Consider the following 10,836-nt stretch of genomic DNA (forward strand, 5'->3'; position numbering starts at 1 on the left):
GGGAAGAAATGGCTTGTTTAGCTTGCACATCACAATCGTCGCCACTCACCAAGGGAAGTTGAGTCAGGAACTGAGGGCAGGAACCTGAGGAAGGAACGGAAGCAGAAGCAAATGGAGGAAAGTTGTTTGCTGTCCATGGCTTGCCCAGCCTGCTTTCTTACAGCCCCGTGCCCACCTGCCCACAGGTGGGACCACTCCCGCTGAGGTGGGCCCGCCTACATCGATCCTTAATCGAGAAAATGCCGCACACACTTGCCTACAGGCCTATCTGTTGGGAGCATTTTCTCAACAGAGGTTCCCTCTTCCTAGATGGATCCTACCTTGTGCCACGTTGACAAAAATCTAGCCATTATACAAGGGTGCTTAAGCATCAGAACCTTGACAACAGGTTGTCCAATCTTAGTGTTCAGCTCTGAATACATGTAAATACCAGCGACACTAACAGTCTCAGCAGGGTGTGTGGCTCAATGCAGGTGGAGATAGAGGTTGCTAGGTGCATTGCTCAGACAGGTGTGTGTGTGTGTGTGTGCATAGCACCACAGTAAACAAATGAGGTTGCCAAGTGTGTTAAAAGAGGTGTGTGTGTGTGTGCGCGTGTGCGTGGGTTGTGGAATAAATTTTTTTAAAAAATATTTATTTATTATGTATACAATATTTTGTCTGTGTGTATGTCTGCAGGCCAGAAGAGGGCATCAGACCTCATTGCAGATGGTTGTGAGCCACCATGTGGTTGCCGAGAATTGAACTCAGGACCTTTGGAAGAGCAGGCAATGCTCTTAACCACTGAGCCATCTCTCCAGCCCCCTGGAATAAATTTTTATACACTATGAAGATGTGTTGCTCTGATTGGTTTAATAAAATGCTGAATGGCCAATAGCTAGGCAGGATTTCCAGGCAGAAAGGATACTGGGGAGAAGAAGATGAAGAGAACAAGAGACACAGAGCAAGCAGGATGGGCACTACCTAGATGAGATAATAAAGCCACGAGGCAGAAAGTAAATGAATAGAAATGGGTTAAGTTATAAGAGTGAGTTAAACAAGCCTAAGCTATCAGCTGAGCTTTCATAATTAATAATGCCATGCAATTATTGGGAAGTCAACCATCCTGACCAAAAAGTTCAATTATGTGTGTGTATATGCTTGTGGTGTGTGTGTGTGTGTGTGTGTGTGTGTGTGTGTGAAGCCAGGCAGAGTGGCGTCCCAGGTGATCACACTTTTCCCTGTTTGAGAGTTGCATCCCCACCTCCCCACCAGCAGTGCTTGAGGGTTTCAGTCCTCCATCCTCTCCAGAACTCAATGTGGTCAGGCTTTTAAAATCTATCCATTCTCCTGGGCACCATCTCTAAAAGCTGGCCATGCCATTGCTCTGGCAGTCTTCAGAAAGCCTCTCCATACAGGCATGGGGACTCTACCGTGGTGTGGCAGAAGAACGTTCAGGAGAGAGGTAGCAGAGACAACTCAATACGGGCTCTTCTCAGAGACCCTGGGGTAGGAGCGGATGCTCCACATTTCCGTGTCAAAGCATGGGCTCCAGGTCTCAGCCATATCATCCAGGTCTCAGCCGTATCATCCCGAGGTTTATGGTTTTCTCAGACCACAGTGCAGGCAGTTAGGTGTGGCTCTACAGGACAGACTATTTCTTTGGATTTCACTCAATTACAGGACCACATAGCTTCTTGAGTAATTTAGGGTGTTGGACTTGGCTAGAAATCAGCTGGAACTCCCCACCGTTTTCACAAAGCTGCAGGTACGTCACACTGCCGCTCTTTGCCAACAGAAGACACAAGACAAGCAGGCAGGTTGCCAACGAGAGCCAGGATGACCATTTGTCCCTGTGTGCCCTGTGATGTCCGGTTTCAGGGCTCACCGCCCCACATCAGTGAGGTACAAGAACAAGGTCTGTTTGAGAGGAAGCTGGACAAAGAGTTAAGTGAACAAAGCTCAGGGCCTCAACTAGAGGAGAGACGATGTCATCCGAGCTCCAACTGGCCTAGAGAGTGTCTTCATCTCTCCCCGAAGGCAAGAAGTGTAGTGACACAACCAGCAATATAGCAATGTGGGTGTGGAGGTGCCCTGCAGAAAGGAGGTGTTCACCCAATGGGAAGTGTGCTGCAAGCACCACAAACACAAGCAGGAGCAGGCTGGACTGAACGCGGGACTCCTTCCCTGCCAGTCCGTCTCCACTGAGGTCACCGAGTACATTAGGGTTTACTCGGTGATGGCTGTCCTTAAAAAGAAATTGGAAACCAGGCATGCTAGTACACGCCTATAATTCCCCCCTCTATGGGATGGGGCTGATGGGGCTGAGGCTATCCTGGACTACATAGCAAGACTTAGTTTCAAAAAAAAGGGGGAGGGAATCAAGGAGGAGGGGGACAAGAAAAAGGAGGAGGAAGAGAGGAAGAGAGATATGAATATAGAGGTGCACATTAGGGAGGAAGACTGTCTTATTGTTCTATGGCTGTGGAGAGACTCCATGACCAATTCAACTTTTCTAAAGGAAAACATTTAACTGGGGCCTGGCTTACAGTTTGAAAAGGTTGGTCCAGGATCATTATGGCGGGGAGCAGAAAGGTGACAGGCGTGGCACTGGAGCAGTAGCTGAGAGCTCAGTATCCTAATTTGCAGGCAGCAAGCAGGGGGGTGGGAGGGAGAGAGAGACAGAGAGCAAGAGAGAGAGAGAGAGAGAGAGGGAGGGAGGGAGGGAGGGAGAGACTGGATCTAGCATGAACTTTTGAAACCTCAAAGCCCACCCAAGACACACCTCCTCCTACAAGACCACACCTCCTAATCCTTCCTAAACACTGAGACAAAGCAAACAAATGTTCGTGCCTCTGGGGGCCAGTCCTATTCAAACCTCCATAGAGACTATGTGATTTGAAGTTAGAGACAGAAACTGGAGTCCTCTGAAGTCAGGGATCACCTAAGATAGCTATACAAAGCTAGAATAGAGGCACTGAACAGATTCTCCCCCAGAGATTGAATGCTGCCTTATCTGCCAACCCTTCCCATTACCTGGATTGTAGCCTCTCCACCCCACCCAGAACTGGAGAGAAGACATATATGCTATTTTAAGCAACCCAGGTTGCGGTACTTTGCTTAACAAAGACAAAATGAGGAAGTTCAATCTTGTACAGACATGATGAGAGAAGCCAAATAAAGCGACAAGCAGAAGGGACGTCACAGCGGGGCTTGAAATGTACCCTCCAAACCTGTGATTTGAATCTCTGGTCTCCAGTGTGTGCGCTTGAGCCGCAAAGGTATGGAGCCTGAGTGGTAGAAGTAGCTCTGGGGCTGGGCCTTTGAGGGTTACACCCACCCCTTCCCTGCATGGCTGCCTTCCATGCATCATATCTCATGTGTGAACAAGCCTCTACCACATGTTCCTGCTGCATGGTCACCACTGGGAACTCTGCCGTGTCTTCCTTCCCATGAGGTACTAAAAGTCCCCTGTAGCTGAGATACAATCAGCCCTTCCTCCCTTTGGTCATTCTCTTATTTGGTCACAGTGAGGAGATAAGTCAGTGACAAACAGCCTCACTTGGGCGAGCCCCAGAGTGAGGTCACCCATATGGAGGGGCACCCTCCAGTCTCATTCAGAAGAGAATGCTTGCCGTTCTAGAGCTTATTAATGTCTCCTTCTCACATTCTAAAAACAGCAATAAACAATACAAGACATACTTTTAAAAAAGGTACATAAAGCGTGTGTATAGTGTTTACTAATTACATAGCAAATAGCTTGTTTTTGTCTGGTTGCTGCACACCTGGGGCTGGATGGTTGATGAGGAACCTTCAAGTAGCTGTTGACACTCAGGCGTTAGGAGGTCTGAGACCCAGGCTAGCTCGCTCCCACTGGTAAGGGCCTTCTTGCTGCATCCTCACAAGGCAGACAGGAAGAGAAAAAACTAATTCTAGTAAAAGCCCTTTTCATAAGGCTAGTTGTTAATCCTTTCATAACGTGGGGCTCTCCCGACCTAAACACCTTCCGAGAAGCCCAATGTCCCACCTGCTGCATTAGGAGTTAAGTTCTTCAGACCACAGCACACCCTTGTAGCCACATCTCAGATGCTAGGAGATTGCCACAACCTCCCGAGCCTCACCTCTACCCAGTCACAGCCTATCCAAACTACGCCCCACAGTGGGAAGCGCTGTCCTCGGTACCATGTTTATAGTGTATGGTCCCATGCATTCCTCGAGAAATAGAGTCGGGTATCATCTCTTTTGGGTGCAATGTAAACAGAATAAGTCACATGCATTTTTATATCTACTCTCTTGTCTTTTTTTTTTTTAAATTTGAAGTAGAGTCCCACACTTTTGCACAGGTTACTTGGAATTTACTAAGTAGCCCAGGCTGGCCTCGAACTCACGATGTTCCCTTGCTCAATCTCCCAAGTGCTAGATTACAAGCATGAGTGACCACATCATTTACATTTGATTTTTTTTTTCTTTTACCAACCCTTCGGGGCTTTTTCTCTGAGAGGCATCTTGGTGTGACTCCACACTTAAGGAGTGGGGTGGCTATGAAAGGTATCTGAAAGTTGTCCAGAGAAGCCAGTCAGAGATAGGGTCCAAACACACAACAGAATGTTCTTCAAAAATTTTCGGAACAAATTTTGCTTTCCTGACCAGAACATGCCAAGCGTGTTCTCTTCTGTCCTCTCCTCCACGGCCACCCTCCACAGGAAAACCCTTGCAGAAAACCAGGTGTCCAGATGTTTTTTCTCTGCTCGCTCCCTGTGGCAGTGATTTCAATCGTCAACTTGACAGGCTCTAAAATGAACTAGGAGACACACCTCTTGGCATGTTTGTAAGGGAGTTTCTAGACTGAGCTCTAGCCTGAGGTGGGAAGGCCCGTTCTAACTGTGGGCAGCATCCTCCAGCCTGGGGTCAGGAGCTGAATGACAAGGAATCAGTGACCAGCATAAGCGTATGTCTCTCTCTACTTTCTCATTGCAGATGCGATGTGATTAGCTGCCCTATGCTCCTGCTGAACCCTGGTTTTACCCATTCAGTAAGCCCCATGGATCCTCTTGGCCCAGCCTTCCATGTGCTGGGATTACAGGTAGGATCCTGCTACATCTGCCTGCCTCTCCCCACCCCCACCTCCTCATGGGTGCTGGAGAAATAGAACTCAGTTCACTATGCTTGCCCAACAATCACATTCCCTGAGGCAGCTCTCCAGCCCGGCAACTATCCACCCTCAAGCAGTCTGAAGCTCAAGCCGATGCAGCATGAGAGAGCTAATGCACCTCTTTACATTGCCCGTTGGTTTGTGGTTTCAACACAGTGCACAGTCTCTCAGCTCCAAGAATATGGCTGGAAAACATGTCTTGAGCGGCTGCTGTGTTTAGGCACCGACAGAGGAGCCTGTTTGTTTAAAGACATTCACTGGGACTCAATACCAAGTTACCTATAAGTCTAAGGCAGTTGAAAAGGAGCAAAGGATGAAGCTGACTGATTGATCGGCTGAGAGCGAAGTGAGTTGAGAGCTATTGGGTGAGGACGGAGGCCACCTGGGCTTTGTTCAGATGGGACAAGCGTCTTGGAGGAACGACTTGGGGAGAAGAGAACAGTGCCACAAAGGTCTTCATGGGTCAAGCAATGATTATACAGTTTACAAATCCATTTGGATGTGGAGGAAATAATCCTTGGACAAAGAATAAATAGAAACCATAATTTCCCCATCAAGCAGAAGTTTCAACAAAGGAACCAAAGGTTGGGTTCAAAGGAATTCTCAGTTTAATCTACGCAGTAAGGCTGATGACTCTCCGACTGAACAGGGGGCTTTAGCAGAATCCCAAAGACTACAGAGGGTCAAGGAACAGTGTATGGATTGTTCTTGTTGGCTGGGATCAGTGCTGACCATGGGAAGTTACACAGACATATATGTCCTCTGTCGTGTGTGTGTGTGTGTGTGTGTGTGTGTGTGTGTGTGTAAGCCTACTAAACAAACTACTAGAGAGGTTTTTTTCAAGAAAGATAACATTTGTCAAACTCTTACAATGTATCAGAACTTCCACCACACATAATTTATTTTCTCATTTAATCTTCATTAAAAAGCCACACAGCCAAGTGTTATTTCCTCCTTTGACAGTTAGAAAAAGCTATGGCAATATTCTCAGTGTTTTAATAGGTAGAAAGTTTCACATATTTAGGTATGATTGCTGTAACTGTATTTGTATTATTTTAATCTTCAAAATTACCTCACTAAAATAGACTCTCCTTTATGCGACAAGCAAAGAAACTGAGGCTTAGATGCCTTAAACCACTCGTGCACGGTCAAAGAAAGAAAAATATTATTTCTGTCATAAGTTATCTTGAGTCCTTGATATGGTGTAGAGATTAGCTGCCATTAGAGAATAGAATATTTTCAGAAAACTCTTGTTAATTCCAGAGAGAGAAAAATTGACCAGGTCATCTTTCTTTCTTTTTTCTTTTTCATACAGGATCTTGCTATGTAGCTCTGGCTGACTTGAGACTCGCTGTGTAGACCAGGCTAGCCTGCAGCTCACAATGATGTCTCCTAACACAGCATCAGTTTCAGCCCCGGGACTTTTCGTTGACGGTGATCATTGAGAAGCTAGAATAGAAAGATCCCCTATCTCCAAACTTGGATCTCAGTCTGTTTTTGCTTAGATTCGACAATAGTATGATGCCCACTGGTTTGAGGAACACTATGCAGATGAGATGTTGGCCGGCGGCGGCATGGGTCTGACGGGATGGAGAGCATTCGGAGCTTGATCCTCGAGAGGAAGCGTGGAGTGCGGGAGAAGGCTGTGGCTCTCCCTCCTGAGAGCTGTGACTGTCCATGAGTCATTGACATCTGTGCGCTGGCACTTGTCCTAAGGTCTAGACATCTAGTGTGTGTTTCATTTGGTCCTTGTATCAGCTCCTTGTACTGGAAATCACTGCCACTCCACCAGGGAACTGAAGCTTAGCAAGAACCATCTTAGCTGCTGAAGAAGGTCAGCTGTCCTGTGCTAGGATGTCACACACATCCTGCACGTGACCCAGAATGGTGCAGATGACAGTCAGGAGCTCTGTACTCTAAGGGCCCATGTTCCATCCTGATGTACTTTTAGGGACAGTCTTAAAAGCACGACCTTGACTTCCACTTTCCTTCTTTGTCGCTAATCATCAATTGGAAAGGTTCTAGTGCTTTTGTGAAATCAAAATGTGTGTGTGTGTGTGTGTGTGTGTATTTTTTCATATATGTTACTTAATCCCATCAGCGCAATCATTCATGATTCACTGTAAGTCCCCAAGAAATATATATCATAACTAATACAAAAGATCCCACTATGTTGCAGAGAGTGTTGAGGCACCTATTTCTGTTACTAATCTTTTCTGTTATGTCTGTGTGTCTGCTGTGTCTCTCAGCTGGTCTTTATGACAGCTCCGTGTACTAGGCATTACTAGGGTTGCATCCATTTTCAAAGAAGGGAACGGAGGCCCAAAGAGAAGCATCTTATCCATATCACATGGATAATGAGTGCCCCCTGGAGGACTGAGTATGGAGCCTCAGCAACAAAAACACCGGTCTGCCTCCCATGGGAAGCTGGCTGGAGAAGGCGGCTTACATAATCATAGTCTTTGTTCACTTCACATAGAGCAGGGTTCATCCTTCTCTGACTTTTCTTTAAAAGCCTTACTTAACTCTTCGACCTTTGTGATCCATTTCACATCCTGCTTTGTGTGTGGGGTGAGGTTGATAGTTGAAGTGTTCCCACGTAGTTTTTTTGTTATGTTATTAACTGAACGACAGAACCTATTTCTTTTACCTTTTTTTTTTTTTTTTTTTCAGTCAGGGCCTTGCCGTATCGCTGTGCCTGGCTTGGAACTTGCTGTGTAGCCCAGGCTGACTGCTGTGTAGATCATGGTATTCTGCTTCTGTTTCCTGGGGGCTGGAATCTGAGATACCCGTCCTGTATCGAAAATGTATATAAGTCTTGCTAGTTTCCCTATCCTAAAATTTATTTATTTATTTATTTATTTATTTATTTATTTATTTATTATTTGAGGGTGCACAGACACACATGATACAGTTTGTGTAAAGGTCAGACAACAACCTTTAGAAATCATTTCTGCCCTAGGTCCTAGGATCTAACTCAGGCTGTTAGGCTTGGCAGCAAGCTGACCAGTCTCACCACCTCACCCTTATACTTTAAAATTAAACTATTTTGGTTTGGCAACATACGTGTAAATTACATAAAATGAACTTTTTAGAAGCAAGTCAGTAAGCAGCACCCCTCCATGGCTCCTGCTTTTGTTCCTGCCTCTAGGTTCCTGCCCAAGCTTCCTTGGCTTCCCTCAGTGGACTGTGATTCGGGATATGAGAACCAAATGAACCCTTTCGTCTCTGAGTTGCTTTGGGTCATGGTGTTTCATCACGGCAATAGGAGCCCCAACTGAGACAACGTGCATGGCTGTGTTAGCTGCCTGTGTTGGGTCTGCCTGTGCGTGGATACTGGCCCAGTACTCCCTCCACAGCCTCATTCACACTTGTGCACACACATGCTGCACCAACACACACGCCAAGGCCGCAGGACTCCCATTTCTCTCGCTGCAGCGCCAATTTAAAAGAGTCTAACGTATTTATCTGTAACCTCTCTTCAAATCCCTAAGGTATCCAAATCCAGGCTCGGGGTCACGCTTGGAGACTCTGATAGTGTTGGTTTGGTGTGTGCGCAAGAATTCCTGGAAAGAAGCTGTGTCTGCAAAGATCGACCGATTAGAACGGCACGGGTAGAGGAGGGGTTGGAACGTTGCCGATCCAAAGCTTGAGGAGACTTTATCTTAAAGCTAGCTTTGGCTTCTTAAACAGCCATTTCTTGCTCACCTCTGTATCAGACCTAACAGCCTGGGATTAATAGAGAGAAACCTTTTGAAACTTGGCAGACCCCTGGCTTTCCCAAGCCAAAGCTAAGCGTGTCAGATGGCATTGGAAGCCTATACAGAGAGAATCCCCCATCTTGCTGTAACTACGTCTCAGCTGATTTTACCGAATATTTTTTAAAGGCCTTGGTTTATATCTCTCTTTGCTCCTTTACTCTGCATAAGCTCCAAAAAAACTCTTTCCTCATTGGTACACAGACTCTGGGTAACCTAGCTCTGTAGTCGTAAGTCACTCAAATTTAGCTCCTATGAAATTGTCGCTTATCCCTTGTGAGACCAGAGTTGTGTTTTCTGTGTTGACAGATATCAGCCTCTAGAAAAGGGGAGGGGTCAGTCTCACTGCAGACAAAAATGGCTTTCAGAATCTGTTTTGGAAACTGAACACAGACAGAGCAGACAAGACCGAGAGCTCTGAGCTGAAAGCGTAGAGTCTAAGTAAACTTCCGGAATAACCGAAGTGCTTAGAATAAATGACTAACAGTCTTGTCACGGCGTTCTCTGTCTGGGCAATTAGGTCACCCCAGAAAACCACAGCTATCTAAGGTTAGAAAAGAGCTTCGTACGAGCCTTCTAGCTACACCCTCGCCTTCTCACAGCCCTGAGGAACCTATGGAGGATTCAATGGAGTGTTCACTGGTCTTAGCTTTCTATCGCTATGATAAAGACCATGACCAAAAGCACTTGGGAAAGGAAGGGTTTATTATGGCTCACAGTTTATAGTCCATTACTGATGGAAGCCAGGGCAGGGTGTCAAGGCAGGAGCCCCGAGGCAGGGATGGAGCAGGGGCCACAGAGGAATGTTGATGCTGGTTTATTCCCCATGACTTTCTCAGCCTGCTTTCTTAGACAACCCAGGACCACCTGCTGGGGGTTAGCATCATCCCCAGTAAACCAGGCCCTTCCCCATCAATCATTCATCAAGAAAACGCCCTACAGGCCAATCTGACGAAGGCATTCCCTCTTCCCAGATGACTCTAACTTGGGTCAAGTTGACAAGTGACCCAACCAGCACATCTGTCTGAAAGTCTGATGTTCGGAGAACAGTTTGTGAGTATCTCCTGAAGCTGCACGGGGTCGTGCTCCACCAGAGACCTACTGCTGGGGACTGCAGACCGTCAGATAAGTTTATGCCCATCAGTGTATGGGAAACTCTGCCTTAAAGATCCTTGGATTGCGGGAGGTAGAAGTAGGGTGTGGGGTGGGAAGTGTGTGTGGGGGGGTGAAAGTCATTATCAGTAGGCTTTCAGCTTGTTCATGCCCTGAGGGTCAAAGCCCTTTAGCAGCTCCGCTACTCTTGGTCCAAGGCTGCAATCCCAGGGCTTCCAATTCACATCTCTTATTTTCCCACTTTTTCTTCTTAGATTCCAGGCCAGCAAGCTTAGCTTGGGGTAGCAGCCCAAGGCAGCCAGGTGTTTTTTTCTGCTCCATTTGTACACATTTCTGCTGACTGATCTGCTTCGCTTTAAAACCCCAGATGCACAGAGGAGCACAGAGGAAAATCCCCTACCCCATGTGACCTTGTGAGTGTGGTCACTGGTAAGTAGCTCCAGCTACAAAGCACCCCTTCTCGACACAGGAAGCCGTCACTTCTGACCCTTCCTAGCTGACCGAGTGTTGCAATGGCCTTTTTGGTCTGTTCTGCACGTCTTTCCTTCTTCACAGAGCCCTTGTGCTGAACGCTGCACAAAGTCCAATGTCATCAGTGTTGACCAGAATGTCACAAGCTCTCTCACCAGCCAGCCTATAAAAATAGTGAGGGAAACACAGTTTACTCTCCTAGGAGGAAGTCCTTCAGAATGCTCAGACTGTGAACTTATCTGTGAATAGAATCTACATATTTCCCTTCCCAAGTACAGAGTTAATATCTCCATCATAGATTCACCATGCTTTAAAGTTAATACAATTTAATTGTTAACGTCTTTATACTGTTCTTTCCTCCTC

The sequence above is a fragment of the Microtus ochrogaster genome, chromosome 17, assembly GCF_000317375.1.
Source record: "Microtus ochrogaster isolate Prairie Vole_2 chromosome 17, MicOch1.0, whole genome shotgun sequence".
NCBI classification, from domain to species: Eukaryota; Metazoa; Chordata; class Mammalia; order Rodentia; family Cricetidae; genus Microtus; species Microtus ochrogaster.